The sequence below is a fragment of the Dendropsophus ebraccatus genome, chromosome 2 (genome assembly GCF_027789765.1).
Source record: "Dendropsophus ebraccatus isolate aDenEbr1 chromosome 2, aDenEbr1.pat, whole genome shotgun sequence".
In the NCBI taxonomy this organism is placed as follows: domain Eukaryota; kingdom Metazoa; phylum Chordata; class Amphibia; order Anura; family Hylidae; genus Dendropsophus; species Dendropsophus ebraccatus.
In genome coordinates, this window is record NC_091455.1 from 13,046,864 (window position 1) to 13,072,216 (window position 25,353).

The 25,353-nt window shown below is 47.0% G+C and overlaps 1 protein-coding gene across 2 annotated transcripts in view; it reads left to right on the forward strand.

Moving 5' to 3' along the window:
* Positions 1-25,353, forward strand: part of FAM135B (family with sequence similarity 135 member B) — a 103,503-nt gene that overhangs the window by 15,928 nt on the left and 62,222 nt on the right. Inside the window, exon 1 of one of the 2 annotated variants that reach the window (XM_069959812.1) lies at positions 7,802-7,873. The exons of the other annotated variant lie outside the window; for it this stretch is intronic. The gene's annotated coding sequence lies outside the window, so the exon portion shown is untranslated. Of the gene's footprint in view, positions 1-7,801; positions 7,874-25,353 lie in introns of those variants that run through there. 2 annotated transcript variants of the gene reach the window in all.

Sequence of the window (25,353 nt, forward strand, 5' to 3'; positions counted from 1 at the left end):
CCGACGCTCAGAGTAATGGAGTGTATTGAAAGTTTTATGATCACAGAGGAAGAAGAGAAAGCCAGGACCAATTTATCTAAAGGTCAAATAGTAATCCACTGATGGAGATGGAGATGAGGGATCCTATGGGCTATTAGGAATCCTGTAAGCTACAACTGAATAACTGTGCAGTTCTATGATGTATACACCACTAGCCCACTGTATGTATGATGTATACACCACTAGCACTGTACATATGATGTAAACACCAGTACAAAACTGTACATATGATGTATACATCACTAGCACACTGTATATATGATGTATACATCACTAGCACACTGTATATATGATGTATACACCACTAGCTCACTGTATATATGATGTATACACCACTAGCCCACTGTATATGTTATGTATACACCACTAGCACACTGTACATATGATGTATACACCACTACAAAACTGTACATATGATGTATACATCACTAGCACAGTGTATATATGATGTATACACCACTAGCACACTGTACATATGATGTATACACCACTACAAAACTGTACATATGATGTATATATCACTAGCACACTGTACATATGATGTATACACCACTAGCACACTGTAATATGATGTATACACCCCTAGCACACTGTACATATGATGTATACACCACTACAAAACTGTACATATGATGTATACAGTACATCACTAGCACACTGTACATATGATGTATACACCACTAGCTCACTGTATATATGATGTATACACCACTAGCACACTGTACAAATGCTGAAGACGCTGCTAGCACACTTACACTATGCAGGTACCACACATCACATGCCTGACACGTGACTGCATGACACATCACCTCTCTTCTATATACAGACAATTCCTTGCTTGGAGCTTTGCTTATTCCTGCACCTGGCTGTGTGACATTGCCGTAGCAACCAACCCTCATGGATGACGTCGCTCCGGAGGCCTACATAAAGAGCCTCAACCTGTCTGTATTGTTTGCTCCTGACATTGACCTTGTCTCTGAATCCCTCTCCCGCCTCGCTCCTCTGAAGGTTTCTTGGCCCTCGGTTTCGTCCACTTAGCACATCCTTGTGTCACCCTCCAGCTTGTTGCATCCTGACAGTATTCCGGGTGATAACCCCTGACTCCCTTTATAACTACATTACAGTTCTATCAGCGACCCTGACGCCATCTTATGCTAATATAACTGGGATAACCCATACCTACTTGGCAAATGTCACTGACGTACTGGACTAACACCACATACACCAGTCACACACTGGACTAACACCACATACACCAGTCACACACTGGACTAACACCACATATACCAGTCACACACTGGACTAACACCACATATACCAGTCACACACTGGACTAACACCACATACACCAGTCACACACTGGACTAACACCACATACACCAGTCACACACTGGACTAACACCACATACACCAGTCACACACTGGACTAACACCACATACACCAGTCACACACTGGACTAACACCACATATACCAGTCACACACTGGACTAACACCACATACACCAGTCACACACTGGACTAACACCACATACACCAGTCACACACTGGACTAACACCGCATACACCAGTCACACACTGGACTAACACCACATACACCAGTCACACACTGGACTAACACCACATATACCAGTCACACACTGGACTAACACCACATACACCAGTCACACACTGGACTAACACCACATACACCAGTCACACACTGGACTAACACCACATACACCAGTCACACACTGGACTAACACCACATACACCAGTCACACACTGGACTAACACCACATACACCAGTCACACACTGGACTAACACCACATATACCAGTCACACACTGGACTAACACCACATACACCAGTCACACACTGGACTAACACCACATACACCAGTCACACACTGGACTAACACCACATACATCAGTCACACACTGGACTAACACCACATACACCAGTCACACACTGGACTAACACCACATACACCAGTCACACACTGGACTAACACCGCACACACCAGTCACACACTGGACTAACACCACATACACCAGTCACACACTGGACAAACACCACATACACCAGTCACACACTGGACTTACACCGCACACACCAGTCACACACTGGACTAACACCACATACCAGTCACACACTGGACTAACACCACATACCAGTCACACACTGGACTAACACCACATACACCAGTCACACACTGGACTAACACCACATACACCAGTCACACACTGGACTAACACCACATACACCAGTCACACACTGGACTAACACCGCACACACCAGTCACACACTGGACTAACACCACATACACCAGTCACACACTTGACTAACACCACATACACCAGTCACACACTTGACTAACACCACATACACCAGTCACACACTGGACAAACACCAAATACACCAGTCACACACTGGACAAACACCGCACACACCAGTAACACACTGGACTAACACCACATACACCAGTCACACACTGGACAAACACCAAATACACCAGTCACACACTGGACTAACACCACATACACCAGTCACACACTTGACTAACACCACATACACCAGTCACACACTTGACTAACACCACATACACCAGTCACACACTGGACTAACACCACATACACCAGTCACACACTGGACTAACACCACATACACCAGTCACACACTGGACTAACACCGCACACCAGTCACACACTGGACTAACACCACATACACCAGTCACACACTGGACTAACACCACATACACCAGTCACACATTGGACTAACACCACATACACCAGTCACACACTGGACTAACACCACATACACCAGTCACACACTGGACTAACACCACATACACCAGTCACACACTGGACTAACACCACATACACCAGTCACACACTGGACTAACACCACATACACCAGTCACACACTGGACTATCACCACATATACCAGTCACACACTGGACTAACACCACATACACCAGTCACACACTGGACTAACACCACATACACCAGTCACACACTGGACTAACACCACATACACCAGTCACACACTGGACTAACACCACATACACCAGTCACACACTGGACTAACACCACATACACCAGTTACAAATCAACTGGTTTCAGAATGTTATATAGATTTGTAATCTACTTCTTTTTTAAAAATCAGCTGCTGTATGTCCTGCAGGAAGTGGTGCATTCTCTTCAGTCTGACACAGTGCTCTCTGCTGCCACCTCTGTCCATGTCAGGAACTGTCCAGAGCAGGAGAGGTTTTCTATGGGGATTTGCTCTTGGAACTGGGCAGTTCCAGACATGGACAGAGGTGACAGCACTGTGTCAGACTGGAGAGAATACACCACTTCCTGCAGCACATACAGCAGCTGAAAGGTAGTGAAAGACTGAAGATTTTTTTCAAAAAAGAAGTAAATTACAAATCTATAGAACTTTCTGACACCTGCTGATATGAAAGCAAAAAAAAATTGCCGGAGTACCCCTTTAAACAAACCTGCCGGTCAGATTGGTCCAATCGGGCCAGATATGTGTGACTGGCTCATCCCTACTAGTAGACGCTGATGCGACAAATAAAAAATGATAAATAAGGTAGGCCAGGTGACTACTTTTCCCGTTCTCTGTAAAGTCAGTTCCGGTCGCTCCACAGACGCGGTGATGTCACCTTCTCAGTAAAGCTGTTTTGTACAGATAGTTTTCCTGTTGGATAATTGATTCGGCAGATGAATGTGTTTGTGTGACTCATTGCCGTCACTTGCTCAGCTGTCGTCCTCTTTTCCCCCGTAGATTCTCTTTCCTTTTTAATTGCATCTTGTATTTCGTTACGATGGAGGGAGCGTCATTTACATCGCCATTGTCTGGGATCTCGGCAGTGGTGGCTGCAAATAATTAGCTTGAGACTGGGAAAAAAGAACTTTGGAGGATGATTTCCATCGCCTGATTGATATATTTGACAACACTTTACTGCTGAGATGGGAGCAGATTGTGGCTGTTTGTTTCAGAAAATTGGATTTTAGGCAATTCACTATTATTGGGTGAACGATCCAACCATCTATATCATAAAAATCAAAGTCTGTCTGTCTGTCTGTCTGTCCTCTATAGACTTCCAAACGCCTGAACCGTTTAAACCCAAATTTGGCGCAGAGATACATTGGGTGCACGGGAAGGTTTTAGCGAAGGTCCCGTCCCCGCCAGATGTACAGGAGGGGAGGGGGAGGGAAAAGAGCGGCGCCCCATAGAGATGAATGGGAAAATCTCTTCACTGCAAACACAGGTGATATAATTAGCTGCATGTCTCCAGCAGTAAACGGCAGTTGGGAGCCTTAGCAACCAATAGGATTACTGCTTTCATTTTCACAGGGAGCAATGGTTGCTAGGGCAGCTGCCTCACAACATCCACAGTAATAACTGGTAGACCCCTACTCCATCTATACAGTAAATATATACAGGACCCCCTACTCCATCTATACAGTACATGTATACAGGACCCCCTACTCCATCTATACAGTTCATGTATACAGGGCCCCCTACTCCATCTATACAGTACATGTATACAGGGCCCCCTACTCCATCTATACAGTACATGTATACAGGACCCCCTACTCCATCTATACAGTACATGCATATACAGGACCTCCTACTCCATCTATACAGTATATGTATACAGGGGCCCCTACTCCATCTATACAGTACATGTATACAGGACCCCCTACTCCATCTATACAGTATATGTCTACAGGGGCCCCTACTCAATCTATACAGTACATGTATATACAGGGCACTACAGGTATACAGGACCCCCTACTCCATCTATACAGTACATGTATATACAGAGCACTACAGGTATACAGGACCCCCTACTCCATCTATACAGTACATGTATATACAGGACCCCCTACTCCATCTATACAGTACATGTATATACAGGGCCCCCTACTCCACCTATACAGTACATGTATATACAGGGCCCCCTACTCCATCTATACAGTACATGTATACAGGGCCCCCTACTCCATCTATACAGTACATGTATACAGGGCCCCCTACTCCATCTATACAGTACATGTATACAGGACCCCCTACTCCATCTATACAGTACATGTATATACAGGACCTCCTACTCCATCTATACAGTATATGTATACAGGGGCCCCTACTCCATCTATACAGTACATGTATACAGGACCCCCTACTCCATCTATACAGTATATGTCTACAGGGGCCCCTACTCAATCTATACAGTACATGTATATACAGGGCACTACAGGTATACAGGACCCCCTACTCCATCTATAAAGTACATGTATACAGGACCCCCTACTCCATCTATACAGTACATGTATACAGGGCCCCCTACTCCATCTATACGGTACATGTATACAGGGCCCCCTACTCCATCTATACAGTACATGTATACAGGGTCCCCTACTCCATCTATACAGTACATGTATACAGGACCCCCTACTCCATCTATACAGTACATGTATATACAGGACCTCCTACTCCATCTATACAGTACATGTATACAGGGCCCTCTACTCCATCTATACGGTACATGTATACAGGGCCCCCTACTTCATCTATACAGTACATGTATACAGGGCCCCCTACTCCATCTATACAGTACATGTATACAGGACCCCCTACTCCTTCTATACAGTACATGTATATACAGGACCTCCCACTCCATCTATACAGTATATGTATACAGGGGCCCCTACTCCATCTATACAGTACATGTATATACAGGGCACTACAGGTATACAGGACCCCCTACTCCATCTATATAGTACATGTGTATACAGGGCACTACAGGTATCCCAAACTGTGACTAGGTAACACTGCCACACCAGACCTGACCAATACCGCCATACTGTGACTGGGTAACACTGCCACACCAGACCTGACCAATACTGCCATCCTGTGACTGGATAACACCATCATATCAGACCTGACCAATACCACCATACCGTGACTGGATAACACCACCACACCAGACCTGACCAATACTACCATACTGTGACTGGGTAACACTGTCATAACACACCTGACCAATACCACCATACTATGACTGGAAAAAACTGCTATACCAGACCTGACCAATACAGCCATACTGTAACTCGATAACACTGTCATACCACACCTGACCAATACCGCCATACTGTGACTGGATAACACTGCCATACCACACCTGACCAATACCGCCATACTGTAACTGGATAACACCACTATACCAGATCTGACCAATACCGCTACACTGTGACTGGAGAACACCGCCACACCAGACCTGACCAATACCGCCATACTGTGACTGGTTAACACCGCCATACCAGACATGATCAATACCGACACACTGTGACTGAATAACACTGCCATACCAGACCTGACCAATACCGCCATACTGTGACTGGATAACACCGCCATACCAGACCTGACCAATACCGCCATACTGTAACTGGATAACACCACTATACCAGACCTGACCAATACCGCTACACTGTGACTGGAGAACACCGCCACACCAGACCTGACCAATACCGCCATACTGTGACTGGTTAACACCGCCATACCAGACATGATCAATACCGACACACTGTGACTGAATAACACTGCCATACCAGACCTGACCAATACCGCCATACTGTGACTGGATAACACCGCCATACCAGACCTGACCAATACCGCCATACCCCCCTCGAAAAGACACCAGATTTTCTGGCAAGTCTGAACGGGAGGGTACTGCCCCACTGCAAGGTGCTACCCTACGCACCAGACCATGGGTGCCTAATGGTAAATACGACCCTGCAGGTATACAGGGCACTACAGGTATACAGGACCCCAAAACTATACACTACAGGTGCACGGGACCTCCACCAACTATATACTACAGGTATACAGGACCCCAAACTTTACACTACAGGTATACAGGACCCCAAACTTTACACTACAGGTATACAGGACCCCAAAACTATACACTACAGGTATACAGGACCTCAAAACTATACACTACAGGTATACAGGACCTCCACCAACTATATACTTCAGGTATACAGGACCTCCACCAACTATATACTACAGGTATACAGGAACTCCACCAACTATATACTACAGGTATATAGGACCCCAAACTATACACTACAGGTATACAGGACCTCCACCAACTCTACACTACAGTTATACAGGACCCTCAAAGTATGCACTACAGGTATACAGGACCCCCAAACTATATACTACAGGTATACAAGACCTCCACCAATTATACACTACAGGTATCAAGGACACTCAAACTATAAACTACAGGTATACAAGACCTTCACCAACTATACATTACAGGTATACAGCACCAACTATATACTACAGGTATACAGGACCCCCGAACTATACAGTACAGGTATACAGGTATACAGGACCTTCACCAACTGTACACTGCAGGTATACAGGACCTCCCTCAACTATACACTACAGGTATACAGCCCCCCCCAACTACACAATACAGGTATACAGGACCCCCCCAACTATACACTATAGGTATACAGCCCTACCAACTATGCACTACAGATATGCAAGACCTCTAAAAACTATACATTGTGGTATACAGAACCCCTCCGACTATGCACTACAGGTATACACTAATTCCACTGATTAACTCAGATAAAACAATACCTTTAGCTTGGCCTCCTGGGCACCTTAGAATAAATCTAATTAACACACTGACACTTTATAACCGGGCAGCGCCGGGTACATTTTCTAGTATACTATAATGAAGGCCATGAAGAAGGTCGGTGTCAGGGCCTACTGAGCTGTAGAGGACCCCGGCCAATCTCGTCAACATCCTCTACTATGTTCAGGTAAACAAGGACCTCCAGTCACTCTGAAACCCAAAGCTCAGATTAACCTAAATCTGGGTCTGGTCAAAATCATCATCAAAGGCCTTAAAGGGGTACTCAGGCAAAAAAAAAATAACTGTTGTCAGAAGTTATATATTTGTTTTGTTAAAAAATCTTCAGTCTTCCAGTACTTATCAGCTGCTGTATGTCCTGCAGGAAGTGATGTATTCTTTCCAGTCTGACACAGCTACCACCTCCTGTCCATGTCAGGAACTGTCCAGAGCAGAGAGGTTTTCTATGAGGATTTGCTACTACTCTGGACAGTTCATGACAAGGACAGAGGTGGCAGCAGAGAGCACTGTGTCAGAATAGAAAGAATACACCACTTCCTGCATGACATACAGCAGCTGATAAGTACTGGAAGACTGGACATTTTAAGTAAAAGCAAACTACAAATTTGTATACCTTTTGCCGGCATACCCCTTTAAAGGTGTCTTCTACCTTCAACAATCTTTACCGGATAGAAAGGTCTTAATGAACTTACCACAAATTGCCTCCATGCTAATGGTGGTTTTACACGGAACGATTTATCGTTCGAATTTGCACGATAAGGGTCGAATTCGAACTATAATCGTACGTGTAAACGCAGTGAACGATCAAGCGACGAGCGGGAAATCGTCCATTTTGATCTTTCAACAACTTCTCAAATCGTCGTTGATCGTTCGCAAAAAATTTGCAGATTTTTCCATGTAAACAGTCTTTCAATGATTTCACTTATGTATGAGATAGGCTTAAGCGATCGCAAAACGATTTTTCCGTACGATGCATCGTTCCGTGTAAACGCTGATCGTTATGAAAAAAACATTGTTCATTCTAAATCGTTAATCGTGTGATCGGGCGAATTATCACTCCGTGTAAAAGTACCATAAGACCCGCAGTGATCACCCGAAACCTGTGTGAAAGTGTCCAATTTCCCTGCAGTGCCACCTCAGGTGAAATGAAGCATTACATAATGTCTATTCAAATCAGTGCATAATCGGTGTAATGACGGGCAGGATGGGTCCTCCAGATGGAGGGACGCTCTTTGTAACCACTCTCCACTTCATAGATAGGGTGTAACTAGGTGACCGAAGGAGGTCCCTCACTATCCTGAGCTAAAGTGGTATTCGTATTCTGGACAAGTTATGTTTTATCCACAGTATGCATAGAGTAGGGCATAACTAAGAGATCTTGGGGGTCCAAAGGCTGGGGACCCCACATGTGCATTGCCGCTCCTTTCATTCTCTATGGGGCAGTCAAAGCTCAAACTGTCTAAAATCTGGTGGCTCTATAGGGAATAAATGGAGTGGTGGCGTACATTAACTGCCCACAGCTCAATCCAGTGGGGATTTTGGGGTCCCCTTACTCAAGATAGGGAGGGCGAAACGGGCACAGTATAGTGCAGCCCGTACATGACAGGATGGGCAGGAAGGGGTTAAGTTAGGGACCTGGCTCCCAGCATGGTTGCTATGGTAGGGAGCAGCAGCCATTCAGAGGTTTGTTGCTCTATGAAAGAGCCAATGGGGGTAGTGTTAGGAGCGTGGGGGGAGTGTTGTAGCTGGGGGGTAGAAATAGGCTGGGGGGAGGGCTTACCTCACTCTGCTGCATCCGGACCCGAGACAGCCCGCCCGCCCTATTGCTTTTGCCTGGCCGGTGGTATTGTGGCTTGTTCCTGCTCATCGTCACGGCAGCCCGCGGAGGAGTGGTCACGGATGGCCCTGAGTGACTTGGTTCAGGGGCCCATTTAAAGTGATGGGGAACCCCTGTTTTTTGTTAACTGGAGTTCTGTTTTGGATTTGGTGCAGGTGGTTACCGCTTAAGCGGTTATTTGGAGGTTCCATAGGAACCAGGTGGACAGTAGTACATGGCATATTTGCCATCCCCGAGCTGGCGCGGTGCGACTGGGGATTATAGATTACACTTGTACTGCTTGGTTGGGCTATCCGCTACCTCCCCATATTGTTGCTCTGGTTATTACGTTTACAAATACAATCATAAAAGTTGTTATGATAATAAAATGTTTACAGAGTTATTTATGTTTTTCTATTTAATAAAGAGGCTGCTGTGGCCAGTATTTTCCAAATGTCACTCAGCAAGGTGTCCATTATTGGGGGGGGGGGAATTGTTAAGGTGGGAGGGTAACGCTGGGTATTAGGTTTGTCCCCTATCCCGTAATCTGCCTTACCCAGGTCAAGCAGAAAACCCTAAAATACCCTCTGGGTCTGAGTCACAGGCTTTGTATGTGCGCCACCACTCCATTCATTCTCTATGGAGCCACCAGAAATAGACAATTTTAGATTGAACGGCGGCGATGCACATTAGCGGTCCACAGAGGTCGGACCCCCGGAGATCTTTTAGTTAGGACCTACTCTGTGAAAAAGAAATGACTCTGCTCATTTTACCCTAGACTCTACAGCAAAGCTCATCAAATGAGCCACTAAAAACAGAAAGTTTCATCCAGAAGAGATGAGTGAACCAAAATTAGTTCTGAACCTTGCAAAAAGTTTGTTTCGGTACCAAACCAAACTTTTTGCAAAGTTCAAAATGAGTTCATAAAGATGGCGGCTACACACTAAAATACACATAAAATAAAAACAAAAAAAGGGTATGCTCATCTGCCTGCACTTCCTTCGTGTCCTCTTACGGGTCTTACGGTCTTATCCTTTAGGTTTGTCCAGATTTTCTGTACCAAATGGCCCAGTTCACACCCAGCATCCGTGATGGCTCAACCAAAGTTTTCTCCCCTCTTCTAAGAAGCGAAGGTTCTAATTCCAGATGTCACCTTGGTGTTTATACTCTTCACATCCATATTTGAGCGTATTTATATGAGCAATCAGGATTTCACCGGTCTGTATAATTGTCTAATTAGGATGGGGAATGACGGCGGGGGCTCAGTGCGCCAATTTCAATGTGGAATTAGACCAATTATCATCCATATACTGTGAATGTTACCGTGAACCCTCCGAAAGTACCAAGCAAGCAGAGTTATGTCGTCCTCGCACCTAATTATCAACGTTATTGATGTGGAAACTAAATTGTAAATTGCAGATTGTGTTGCCGGAATTCAGATCAGTACAAATTATTTACAGATGCAGCACCCACTAATCGAAGCGGCACCACATCTCGTTACCGCAGCGCGGCGGGACCAGTGCAAGAACTTCCAGCGTGGCATCATATTAGGAGGCTCTGAAGGGGGCTCAGGAGTCTCTTGATGGTGCCATGAGGATTGGGGGCTTCATTGGGAATCAAGCCTGCTTTGATTGGGGTCTTCATTGGGGATTGCAGTGTGCTTTGTGTGGGGAGGATTGGTGGATTCATTGGGATCGTAGTGTTCTTTGTTTGGGGGGCTTTATTGGGATGGTAGTTTGCTTTGATTGGATGTTTCTTTGGGATTGTGGACCTCTTTGTGTGGGGAGGATTGGGGGCTTCATTGGGATTGTGGGCTGCTTTGTGTGGGGAGGATTGGGGGCTTTATTTGGATTGTACTCTGTTTTGTACGGGAAGGATTGGATGCTTCTTTGGGATTGTGGACTGCTTTGTGTGGGGAGGATTGGGGGCTTTATTTGGATTGTACTCTGTTTTGTACAGGAAGGATTGGATGCTTCTTTGGGATTGTGGACTGCTTTGTGTGGGGAGGATTGGGGGAATTCCTTGGGATTGTGGGCTGTTCTGTGTGGGGAGGATTGAGGGCTACATTGGCATTGTGGGCTGCTTTGTGTGGGGAGGATTGGGGGCTTTATTGGGATTTGGGTCTGTTTTGTGCGGGAAGGATTGGACGCTTCTTTGGGATTGTGGGTTGCTTTGTGTGCGGAGGATTGGGGGGCATATTGGGATTGTGAACGGCTATGTTCATAAAATTGCGGCTTGCCCAATTGATTTCTATTTTGTGGACAACAGCGTAGAGCTCCGTGAAACAGCACTGCACATCACGGTTATGCAGTACAGTAGTTGGCTTCAGGCTCTGAATGATCCATAGAGGAGACATGTCTATGCTGTGAATTGCACAAAAAGTCACTTATTTTTGTGCAATTTATGGTGTTTTTGCTAAATTCCTGATAGTCTAAAGAGAATAAAATGGGTCATATGTGCACATAGCTTTAGGGGGGGAATCCAGAGCCAATTTTTTTGGTGCGCCCTAGCCACCCTACTGCGATGATAGTTGACTTCCTCAAGTGTGCTATCAGTACACATTGCCATGTAGTACTGTGAGACAAGAGAAATGTTCTGAAAACTGGCTTTGGGTCCAGTAAGTCCCGAAAGAAATGGGCCGGATGAGAAGGTACTACATTAGGAAGCACTCACCTTGGGGAAGCACAGAGGGGCTCAGGTGTCCCTGCGGTTTTAGCTGCTTGGTGTGGGAAATGCTGCCAACCTGGTGGTGGTCCCTTCCATAGCCAGTAGAGGAGTCATTTACATGGCTAGTAGTAAAGTCCATTCTGTAACTGTTAGAAGAGTCCATTTCATAGCCAGTAGTGGAGTCCATTGCATGATTTGTAGTAGAGTGCATTCCATGGCTTGTAGTAGAGTCTATTCCATGGCCAGTTGTAGAGTCTATTCCATGGCCAGTTGTAGAGTCTATTCCATGGCAAGTTGTAGAGTCCATTCCGTGGCTTGTAGTAGAGTCCATTCCATGGCCAGTTGTAGAGTCCATTCCATGGCCAGTAGTAGAGTCCATATCATGGCCAGTTGTAGAGTCCATTCCATGGCCAGTTGTAGAGTCCATTCCATGGCCAGTTGTAGAGTCCATTCCATGGCTAGAAGTAGAGTCTATTCCATGGCCAGTAGTAGAGTCCATATCATGGCCAGTTGTAGAGTCCATTCCATGGCCAGTTTTAGAGTCCATTCCATGGCCAGTTGTAGAGTCCATTCCATGGCTTATAGCAGAGTCCATTCCATGGCCAGTTGTAGAGTCCATTCCATGGCCAGTTGTAGAGTCCATTCCATGACTAGTTGTAGAGTCCATTCCATGACCAGTTGTAGAGTCCATTCTGTGGCTCATAGTAGAGTCCATTCCATGGCTCATAGTAGAGTCCATTCCATGGCCAGTAGTAGAGTCCATTCCATGGCTCATAGTAGAGTCCATTCCATGGCCAGTAGTAGAGTCCATTTCGTGGCTCATAGTAGAGTCCATTCCACGGCCAGTAGTAGAGTCCATTTCATGGCTCGTAGTAGAGTCCGTTCCATGGCTAGTAGCGGAGCACACCACACCCCGATATACCTGCCGTCTGCTACATCCGTAGGTAAACATTTTAGATTTGCTCTGCATAAAGACACTTAAATTAAAGATTTCCGATCATAGGGCAATTCGCCGCCATCTAGTATTTTGGATTACCTCCATGCATTTGTCATCTGTGGCTTAAGATGTTCCGCAGAATGCAGCCTGAGTATTTTGATAGACGGTCAACCTTGCTCTAACATTGTTTCGACATAATGTGAATTAAGTAGGCATAGCCCTCCGGTATCGTATTAGCAGATTTATCGCCGCTGGCTTGCGTCTCCGCTGCGCTTATCCTTGTATGAATTACACTCTTAACATGCACCACCCCAAATTTCATTTTCCACCTTAATTGGTTCTGTAATTGGTTTTCAAAGGATGAGTGGAGTCTGAATCTGGCCTCTCCGTAATTTCATTAGGAAGCTGCCTCCTGAATAGGAATGGCGATGTCATTGTCGCACAAATTCTATTCAACGTAGACAAGACAAAGGATAAGAACAATGTGAGCTCTCCGTCTTGTATTTCATGTGATTCTTACGGAAAGGGCTTTGTTCCTTTGAAGAGAATCAAAGCCAAGAACTCGGCTGACTAATGGTCTCAGATCCCAATCCCTTAATAGTTATGTCATCACCACTCTTATATAAAACCACTGTCTATGGGGAATCTGGATCAAGGCGAGAAAAAAAAAAACGTTCTTCTAAGTAATCACAACTTAGGTAAATATAAGGCTGAATGCAATGGGGTGTTCCATATGGCGAACATGTCATCAAAAATTAAGAAACCATGATGTATGGGTATGTCATAGTGCCCTTGAGGGTGTATGGAATGGGCTCACTGCTTATAGTCAGCTAATCACTCCATTCCCTCCTCTAACCAAGGGCTCCTTTTCCCCTATATGATACTACTTCCCATCCCAGTTGATCCCCGTTGTGACTAGCTGATCCACATGGGGGGCTGTGGGTGGACCAGAAGCCACGTTCCTAATGTAGGTCTAGTAGCATCTTTTTTAACTTTTTTGGATGAACAGCAGTTAGTGACATGCTTTACTGCAAGCCTCATGGACATACAGTACCTACAATGAACATCTCCAGACCCTAGTCTTTGTATGGGACACATTTGTAAGCATGCTCCGTGACCTTTGTAACCCGTGCAAAGGTTTCTACAGCAGGGGTTTCATGCTGCGGACCTCCAGCTGTTGCAAAAATCAGCTACTATAATGCATGAACAGCTAAAGCTTTGGCTGTATGGCATGAGACTGTAGTTTTGCAACAGCTGGAGGGCTGCAAGTTTGACACCCCAGGGAGGGGCAGGCTGGGCTATGAGCTTCATCTATTGTCTTCTTTATCTACTTTTTTCCCCCTTTATTGCTGTACAGATCGCTTTCCAGCTGCCTCCTCCTTATCATCACAGACTTATCAATCCCAGCTTAGTTTAATATATCAGGATTATTTACTAATAAGGGATTATCCACTCTTTAGTGTTTTGCTGTCCTTATTACTTCCATGTAACATAAGAATTTTCCGCGGATCTTTCCATATGGTGAATTGCTCTCTTGAGCTCCCTTGTTCTATTTTAGCTTGTCTGGACTTCGGTGGATTTTTATTTTCTCTCTTTTTTTTTTCTATTTCTATCTGTGCCACTGACCTATTGATTCCCTTTCTCCTCTTCAGGACTATATCCATTGTGCGGCGGATGCATTGTATTTGCTTTCCTGGGCAGCTCACAACTTGCTTACCGCTCACGGTTGACTGTTTATTTTAAGCTAGCGAAGCTTCAGAGCCTCACTCCATTTTAAAGGGGATTTTTTTTCTCTTTCAAATCAACTGGTGTCAAAAAGGTTTATAATTTGCTTCTATTTTAAATAAATCTCCATTACTCATCAGTCCTGCAGAAAGTTTCAGACAGTTTTATACCCTAGTAACCCAGTGCAGCACCAGGTACCTCCCCAGCAGTGCATAAAACCTTAGTAACCCAGTGCAGCACAGAGCACCTCCCCAGCAGTGCATAAAACCTTAGTAACCCAGTGCAGCACAGAGTACCTCCCCAGCAGTGCATAAAACCTTAGTAACCCAGTGCAGCACAGAGTACCTCCCCAGCAGTGCATAACACCTTAGTAACCCAGTGCAGCACAGATCATAAACTAAACATATAGATACACCCAGCGCAGATAATTAGTGGGTCAGTCAGAATACGGAGGGTCAAGATTATATTGGTGACAAATACCTGTATAGAAATCCAGCTGGAAAGGTGAATATACCCATTGCAGCACAGAGTACCTCCCCAGCAGTGCATAAAACCTTAGTAACCCAGTGCAGCAGAGAGTACCTCCCCAGCTGTACATAAAACATTAGTAACCCAGTGCAGCAGAGAGTACCTCCCCAGCTGTACATAACAACTTAGTAACTTAGTGCAGCACAGAGTACCTCCCCAGCTGTGCATAAAACCTAAGTAACCCAGTGCAGCACAGAGCACCTCCCCAGCAGTGCATAAAACCTTAGTAACCCAGTGCAGCAGAGAGTACCTCCCCAGCTGTGCATAAAACCTAAGTAACCCAGTGCAGCACAGAGCACCTCCCCAGCAGTGCATAAAACCTTAGTAACCCAGTGCAGCACAGAGCACCTCCCCAGCAGTGCATAAAACCTAAGTAACCCAGTGCAGCACAGAGTACCTCCCCAGCAGTGCATAACACCTAAGTAACCCAGTGCAGCACAGAGCACCTCCCCAGCAGTGCATAACACCTAAGTAACCCAGTGCAGCACAGAGCACCTCCCCAGCAGTGCATAACACCTAAGTAACCCAGTGCAGCACAGAGCACCTCCCCAGCAGTGCATAAAACCTAAGTAACCCAGTGCAGCACAGAGCACCTCCCCAGCAGTGCATAAAACCTAAGTAACCCAGTGCAGCACAGAGTACCTCCCCAGCAGTGCATAACACCTAAGTAACCCAGTGCAGCACAGAGCACCTCCCCAGCAGTGCATAACACCTAAGTAACCCAGTGCAGCACAGAGCACCTCCCCAGCAGTGCATAACACCTAAGTAACCCAGTGCAGCACAGAGCACCTCCCCAGCAGTGCATAAAACCCTAGTAACCCAGTGCAGCATGGAGTACCTCCCCAGCAGTGCATAAAACCTTAGTAAATCAGTGCAGCACAGAGTACCTCCCCAGCAGTGCATAAAACCTTAGTAACCCAGTGCAGCACAGAGTACCTCCCCAGCAGTGCATAAAACCTTAGTAACCCAGTGCAGCACAGAGCACCTCCCCAGCTGTGTATAAAACCTAAGTAACCCAGTGCAGCACAGAGTACCTCCCCAGCAGTGCATAATACCTTAGTAACTTAGTGCAGCACAGAGCACCTCCCCAGCAGTGCATAACACCTAAGTAACCCAGTGCAGCACAGAGCACCTCCCCAGCAGTGCATAACACCTAAGTAACCCAGTGCAGCACAGAGCACCTCCCCAGCAGTGCATAAAACCCTAGTAACCCAGTGCAGCATGGAGTACCTCCCCAGCAGTGCATTAAACCTTAGTAACTCAGTGCAGCACAGAGTACCTCCCCAGCAGTGCATAACACCTTAGTAACCCCATGCAGCACAGAGTACCTCCCCAGCAGAGCAAAAAACTTTAGTAACCCAGTGCAGCACAGAGTACCTCCTCAGCTGTGCGTAACACCTTAGTAACTTAGTGCAGCACAGAGCACCTCCCCAGCTGTGCATAAAATTTTAGTAACCCAGTGCAGCACAGAGTACCTCCCCAGCAGTGCATAAAACATTAGTAACCCAGTGCAGCAGAGAGTACCTCCCCAGCTGTGCATAAAACCTTAGTAACCCAGTGAAGCAGAGAGTACCTCCCCAGCAGTGCATAACACCTTAGTAACTTAGTGCAGCACAGAGCACCTCCCCAGCAGTGCATAACACCTAAGTAACCCAGTGCAGCACAGAGCACCTCCCCAGCAGTGCATAACACCTTAGTAACTTAGTGCAGCACAGAGCACCTCCCCAGCAGTGCATAACACCTAAGTAACCCAGTGCAGCACAGAGCACCTCCACAGCAGTGCATAAAACCTTAGTAACCCAGTGCAGCACAGAGTACCTCCCCAGCAGTGCATAAAACCTTAGTAACCCAGTGCAGCACAGAGTACCTCCCCAGCAGTGCATAAAACCTTAGTAACCCAGTGCAGCAGAGAGTACCTCCCCAGCTGTACATAAAACATTAGTAACCCATTGCAGCACAGAGTACCTCCCCAGCTGTGCATAAAACCTAAGTAACCCAGTGCAGCACAGAGCACCTCCCCAGCAGTGCATAACACCTTAGTAACTTAGTGCAGCACAGAGCACCTCCCCAGCAGTGCATAACACCTAAGTAACCCAGTGCAGCACAGAGCACCTCCCCAGCAGTGCATAACACCTAAGTAACCCAGTGCAACACAGAGCACCTCCCCAGCAGTGCATAAAACCCTAGTAACCCAGTGCAGCATGGAGTACCTCCCCAGCAGTGCATAAAACCTTAGTAACTCAGTGCAGCACAGAGTACCTCCCCAGCAGTGCATAAAACCTTAGTAACCCAGTGCAGCATGGAGTACCTCCCCAGCAGTGCATAAAACCTTAGTAACCCAGTGCAGCACAGAGTACCTCCCCAGCAGTGCATAAAACCTTAGTAACTTAGTGCAGCACAGAGTACCTCCCCAGCAGTGCATAACACCTAAGTAACCCAGTGCAGCACAGAGTACCTTCCCAGCAGTGCATAAAACCTTAGTAACCCAGTGCAGCACAGAGTACCTCCCCAGCAGTGCATAACACCTAAGTAACCCAGTGCAGCACAGAGCACCTTCCCAGCAGTGCATAAAACCTTAGTAACCCAGTGCAGCACAGAGTACCTCCCCAGCAGTGCATAAAACCTTAGTAACTTAGTGCAGCACAGAGTACCTCCCCAGCAGTGCATAACACCTTAGTAACCCAGTGCAGCACAGAGTACCTCCCCAGCAGTGCATAAAACCTTAGTAACCCAGTGCAGCACAGAGTACCTCCCCAGCAGTGCATAAAACCTTAGTAACCCAGTGCAGCACAGAGTACCTCCCCAGCAGTGCATAAAACCTTAGTAACCCAGTGCAGCACAGAGTACCTCCCCAGCAGTGCATAAAACCTTAGTAACTTAGTGCAGCACAGAGTACCTCCCCAGCAGTGCATAACACCTAAGTAACCCAGTGCAGCACAGAGTACCTTCCCAGCAGTGCATAAAACCTTAGTAACCCAGTGCAGCACAGAGCACCTCCCCAGCAGTGCATAACACCTTAGTAACCCAGTGCAGCACAGAGCACCTCCCCAGCAGTGCATAAAACCTTAGTAACTCAGTGCAGCACAGAGTACCTCCCCAGCAGTGCATAACACCTAAGTAACCCAGTGCAGCACAGAGTACCTTCCCAGCAGTGCATAAAACCTTAGTAACTTAGTGCAGCACAGAGCACCTCCCCAGCAGTGCATAACACCTAAGTAACCCAGTGCAGCACAGAGCACCTTCCCAGCAGTGCATAACACCTTAGTAACCCAGTGCAGCACAGAGTACCTCCTGAGCAGAGCATAAAACCCTAGTAACCCAGTGCAGCATGGAGTACCTCCTAAGCAGTGCATAAAACCTTAGTAACTTAGTGCAGCACAGAGCACCTCCCCAGCAGCAATGAGAATCCATGTACCATTGACGTTCTGACATTTACCGGTTTGGACAGGAAGCTATAACGCGGTGGAGATGGAGGCATCTAATGAGTCGCCCCCCCTCCTCTGTCACTGCCATCATTCCACCACCCATCCAAGACAACTTCCCGCTTCTTGCTGAGTCAGCGTTCTGCTGGAGGCCTCACTTCTGCTTATTCACATCACTGTGTAATACATTAGGAGAATCTCGCTGACTGCGCACGTCACGCTGAAAGCTTCTTAAGAGATTACTGTCATTTACTTTGGCAGGTCTTTTTTTTAATTTAGGGAGTGATTTTTAGCAGTTTTCACACCAAAACCAAAACGAGCCTCCTGGTGATCGGGGAATGCTCGGCTCGGCGTCTATGCTCGGCTCAGCCAGTGGTGTAGCTATAGGTGTCACAAGGGGGGAAGTTTCAAAAAGGTCCATAAATCAGCTCTTTAAAGGGGTAGTTCACCCCCCAAATTTTTTTCATATCAACTTGTGCCAGCTTGTTTTCCAGTTCTTATAAGTTGCTGTATGTCCTGCAGGAAGCAGTGTATTCTCTCCAATCTAACACAGTGCTGTCTGCTGCCACCTCTGTCCATGTCAGGAACTGTCCAGAGCAGGAGAGGTTTTCTATGGGGATTTGCTGCTGTTCTTGACAGTTCCTGACATGGACAGAGGTGGCAGTAGAGAGCACTGTGTCAGACTGGAAAGAATACACCACTTCCTGTAGGACATACAGCAGCTGATAAGTACTGGAAGACTGGAGATTTTTTTTTCCCCCCTTAAATTTATAACTTTCTGTCACCAGTTGATTTAAAATGAATTTCTTTTTCTTTGGAGTACCCCTCTCTGAGTATCTTCAAAATAAAAAAGAAACCATACTCCTTTGACCTGATCCCCCCCCATGAGTCCTGGTCATAGCTGCTCTCACTTGTTGTTCGCTTTCAGTGAAAATACCTGCTTAGCCAATCACAGACTGAGGTGGGTCACTGCTGCAGCCAATGATTGGCTGAATAGATATTTCCTGCAGGAACAAGACATCACAGGAAGTGGTGAGCAGCAAGGATCAGGGACCATTGAATGGCAGCTGTAGGGAGAACAGGGAAGAAGAGTATGGTTCTGAGTCTCCCTTATCAATGCCTAGAATACCCCTTTAAGTACTGTGACTACTACTTGTGTTATACAGCATTTGCTTGCATGCCAGAGATCCCCTACAGATCATTAGTTTGCCTGAATGTTCAGTATTCATGGTTTACGAACCGAGACGAATGTGGATAAAACCCTGCAGGAAGCCGGAGAACATCTGGACAATGGGCTGGAACCTCAGACTGAAGGGTTATATGAGCAGGAGTAGTAGGTGCAGGGGGCGGGATGTGCGCTGAGTCACTTGTTTTGTTCTGCAGGAACATTGCTTCATTGTTCTCTCTGTGTAATGAATAGACAAGCGGAATGGAGGGTGACGGCTGCCGGCGCTCCGTACAGCAGGGGTTACAGTGCAGCCAAGCAGCCATATACCACTACAATCCATATACTCAGACTTCTAGGTGAGAAAAGTCACGGGGGCCCCGTCTCACCTCTCAATTACTGTACAGCGCTGTGGAATAAGTCAGTGCTATTAAAGGGGAAGTATCAGCAGGTTAGACAATCCCCGATTGCACAGGAGACGTCGAGGAGGAAGGTATGTCTGTTACTTTTGTGGTGTGAGCCCCCGGTGATGTTGTGTCGGAGGATTGGCCAGTCACTTGCTAGATGGTGAAGTGTGGTTGGTCGGACTATTAGGGAGGGCTGGCTACTACATAAGAGACTATGGGGGAGGGCTGGTTACTACATAAGAGACTATGGGGGAGGGCCGGCTACTATCTAAGAGTCTATAAGGGAGGGTGGCCACTATATAAGAGACTATGGGGAGGGCTGGCTACTATATAAGAGACTATGGGGAGGGCTGGCTACTATATAAGAGACTATGGGGAGGGCTGGCTACTATATAAGAGACCATGGGGAGGGCTGGCTACTATATAAGAGACTATGGGGAGGGCTGGCTACTATATAAGACACTATGGGGAGGGCTGGCTGCTAGAGACTATGGGGGAGGACTGGCTACTATATAAGAGACTATGGGGGAGGACTGGCTGCTATATAAGAGACTATGGGGGAGGACTGGCTACTATATAAGAGACTATGGGGAGGGCTGGCTACTATATAAGAGACTATGGGGAGGGCTGGCTACTATATAAGATACTATTGGGGAGGGCTGGCTGCTATATAAGAGACTATGGGGAGGGCTGGCTACTATATAAGAGACTATGGGGAGGGCTGGCTACTATATAAGAGACTATGGGGAGGGCTGGCTACTATATAAGACACTATGGGGAGGGCTGGCTGCTATATAAGAGACTATGGGGGAGGACTGGCTACTATATAAGAGACTATGGGGAGGGCTGGCTACTATATAAGAGACTATGGGGAGGGCTGGCTACTATATAAGATACTATTGGGGAGGGCTGGCTACTATATAAGAGACTATTGGGGAGGGCTGGCTACTATATAAGAGACTATTGGGGAGGGCTGGCTACTATATAAGATACTATTGGGGAGGGCTGGCTACTACATAAGAGACTATGGGGAGGGCTGGCTACTATATAAGAGACTATGGGGGAGGGCTGGCTACTATATAAGAGACTATTGGGGAGGGCTGGCTACTATATAAGAGACTATTGGGGAGGGCTGGCTACTATATAAGATACTATTGGGGAGGGCTGGCCACTATATAAGAGACTATGGGGGAGGGCTGGCTACTATATAAGAGGCTATGGGGGAGGGCTGGCTACTATATAAGAGACTATTGGGGAGGGCTGGCTACTATATAAGAGACTATTGGGGAGGGCTGGCTACTATATAAGAGACTATTGGGGAGGGCTGGCTACTATATAAGATACTATTGGGGAGGGCTGGCTACTATATAAGAGACTATTGGGGAGGGCTGACTACTATATAAGAGACTATTGGGGAGGGCTGGCTACTACATAAGAGACTATGGGGGAGGGCTGGCTACTACATAAGAGACTATTGGGGAGGGCTGGCTACTATATAAGAGGCTATGGGGGAGGGCTGGCTACTATATGAGACTATTGGGGAGGGCTGGCTACTATATAAGAGACTATTGGGGAGGGCTGGCTACTATATAAGATACTATTGGGGAGGGCTGGCTACTATATAAGAGACTATTGGGGAGGGCTGGCTACTATATAAGAGACTATTGGGGAGGGCTGGCTACTATATAAGAGACTATTGGGGAGGGCTGGCTACTATATAAGAGACTATTGGGGAGGGCTGGCTACTATATAAGATACTATTGGGGAGGGCTGGCTACTATATAAGAGACTATTGGGGAGGGCTGACTACTATATAAGAGACTATTGGGGAGGGCTGGCTACTACATAAGAGACTATGGGGGAGGGCTGGCTACTACATAAGAGACTATTGGGGAGGGCTGGCTACTATATAAGAGGCTATGGGGGAGGGCTGGCTACTATATGAGACTATTGGGGAGGGCTGGCTACTATATAAGAGACTATTGGGGAGGGCTGGCTACTATATAAGATACTATTGGGGAGGGCTGGCTACTATATAAGAGACTATTGGGGAGGGCTGGCTACTATATAAGAGACTATTGGGGAGCGCTGGCTACTATATAAGATACTATTGGGGAGGGCTGGCTACTATATAAGAGACTATTGGGGAGGGCTGGCTACTATATAAGAGACTATTGGGGAGGGCTGGCTACTATATATATATGATACTATTGGGAAGGGCTGGCTACTATATGAGACTATGGGGGAGGGCTGGCTACTAAATGGGATACTTGGGGGGCTGGCTACTATTTGGGCACTATTGGGAGGGCTGGCTAATATGTGGGGCAATTTTCGGGGGGTTGGCTATTACATGGTTGGGGTTTAATCATATCATAGCAATTTATCATGCCCTTTTTCATAGTGCACAGGGCTAAGAGACGCACACCACTGACAGTGCCAGGCACACCGCACGCTGCTCTGACAGTGCCAGGACCGCCGCATTCGCACTTCAATAAATATCATGGTTGGCCCGCAACTTTGTCTAGGTTTTTAATTTTAACCCACTGTGTATTTGAGTTTGACACCCCTGTTTTAGTAGATTTACTGGAACTCCTATGAGAAATGATGCAATGCAGCACATTGCACCCACTCAGCTCTGCTAGGTTTTGCTCACTCAGCTCCCCACATCTGCAGCTTCCGGATGCAGCTGCTCCTCTGGATTGTAACCACAGTCTTGGTAATTGTATTCCCAATTAAGTGAACCGATAAGCAAATAGCTATGATCTGATCTAAGGTCCCCGCTGTGTGGAGTAACCGTGCGGAGAGGTGTGATGTGTGCACAGGACCGCCGCTCAGCAATGTGGGGGAGATGTGCCAGGCCTATAATCTGCTGGGAACGGGTTTATGTTCCTGAAGGATAACCCGCTATTTTCTCCCGCCGAGCGCTCAGCCTTTATTATAGTCCGGACGTAAGTTTATAGAGACAAAGGTATAGCAAAAACGTCCGGAAATAAAACTTTATGGTTTAACCTTTGTATAACCCATAGATTGGAGACATGTATTAGCTGAGCTCACAGAGCATTGTCTACAGTGGATACAGCTGGGAGCAGGACTAGCTATGTACAATGTATCAGTCTGGAGCTCACAGAGCATTGTCTACACTGGATACAGCTGGGAGCAGGACTAGCTATGTACAATGTATCAGTCTGGAGTCCAGGCTGTAGAGCTCACAGAGCATTATCTACACTCGATACAGCTGGGAGCAGGACTAGCTATGTACAATGTATCAGTCTGGAGCTCACAGAGCATTGTCTACACTGGATACAGCTGAGAGCAGGACTAGCTATGTACAATGTATCAGTCTGGAGTCCAGGCTGTTGAGCTCACAGAGCATTATCTACACTCGATACAGCTGGGAGCAGGACTAGCTATGTACAATGTATCAGTCTGGAGCTCACAGAGCATTGTCTACACTGGATACTGCTGAGAGCAGGACTAGCTATGTACAATGTATCAGTCTGGAGCTTACAGAGCATTGTCTGCACTGTAGACAGCTGAGAGCAGGACTAGCCATGTACAATGTATCAGTCTGGAGTCCAGGCTGTAGAGCTCACAGAGCATTGTCTACACTCGATACAGCTGAGAGCAGGACTAGCTATGTACAATGTATCAGTCTGGAGTCCAGGCTGTAGAGCTCACAGAGCATTATCTACACTCGATACAGCTGAGAGCAGGACTAGCTCTTAGTGTATCTGTGTAGAGGCACGGTGCCTAAGGGAGTCGGTGGTTCCCCTGCTGGGTCAGCTGGTACAGTGGTGTGGTAGCTGAGTGGGTCCAGGGTCACTTGGGCACTTGTCATGGTAGCCTGGAGAGGTGCAGGACTTACCCCGGACAGTTTGGCATCGAAACCGCACAGAAAGAAAAAGTCCAGTGCAATACAATAGAGAAAGTACAAAGTTACTTACAGTAGGTGCTTGGGGTTGAGGTAGAGAGGAGGTGCTTTGTAGTAGAGAGAGAGGATAGGAGAGGGAATGCCTGAGGGGCCTTGTCCAATGTAGAAGTGTACTCTGCCTATAACACTCGTACTCACGTACAAACTCTAGTCTTCCCGCCTTTTGCCCCCTAGTTGTGAGCTACCCATCCTAGGTGTGTAGTACGAGCCCCAGGCCTTGTTATCTGGGATAAGTAGACACCCAAGACTTCCCAGTTGTCCTGCACTGCGCAGTGGAATACATAGACTTTTTGTACCTTCTTTCCACTAGCTACCCATCCTAGGTGTGTAGTACGAGCCCCAGGCCTTGTTATCTGGGATAAGCAGACACCCAAGATTTCCCAGTTGTCCTGCACTGCGCAGTGGAATACATAGACTTTCTGTACCTTCTTTCCACTAGGGTCAGTTCCTGTGACTGCTGAGGTAACTGTCCTGTACGTTTAGGGTGCCTTCACCCCTACCGACTCGCAGCGTTAATAACGCTGCGAGTCGTCTAGGTCCTGGCAGATCACTGTCATTACATACACGCAGTGGTCTGAACGACCACTGCGTGTATGTAAATCTGCCGGCCGCTTAACCCCTTCTGATGCCGGACGCCTCTCGCTCCGCTCTGTATACATACCTCCTCGCTCCACGGGGTCCCGGCGTCCTGCTTTCACGCCCGGCCAATCAGTGTGTTGCCCTGCTGCAGCCACTGATTGGCCGGGCGGGAGAGCAGGACGCCAGGACCCCGAGCAGCGAGGACAGGTAATGTATACAGTGGAGTGGGAGGCGGGCGGCATCAGAAGGGGTTAAGCGGCCGGCAGATTAACATACACACAGCGGTCGTTCAGACCGCTGCGTGTATGTAATGACAGTGATCTCCCAGGACCTAGCCGACTTGCAAAATTATTAACGCTGCGAGTCGGTAGGTGTGAAGGCACCCTTAGAGAGGTCCCTGGCATGGACAAGGTGTTCCCTTTATGGCTTCTCTCCCCTTGTTGAGCTTTAGCACTGCATAGTGGTTCTGTTG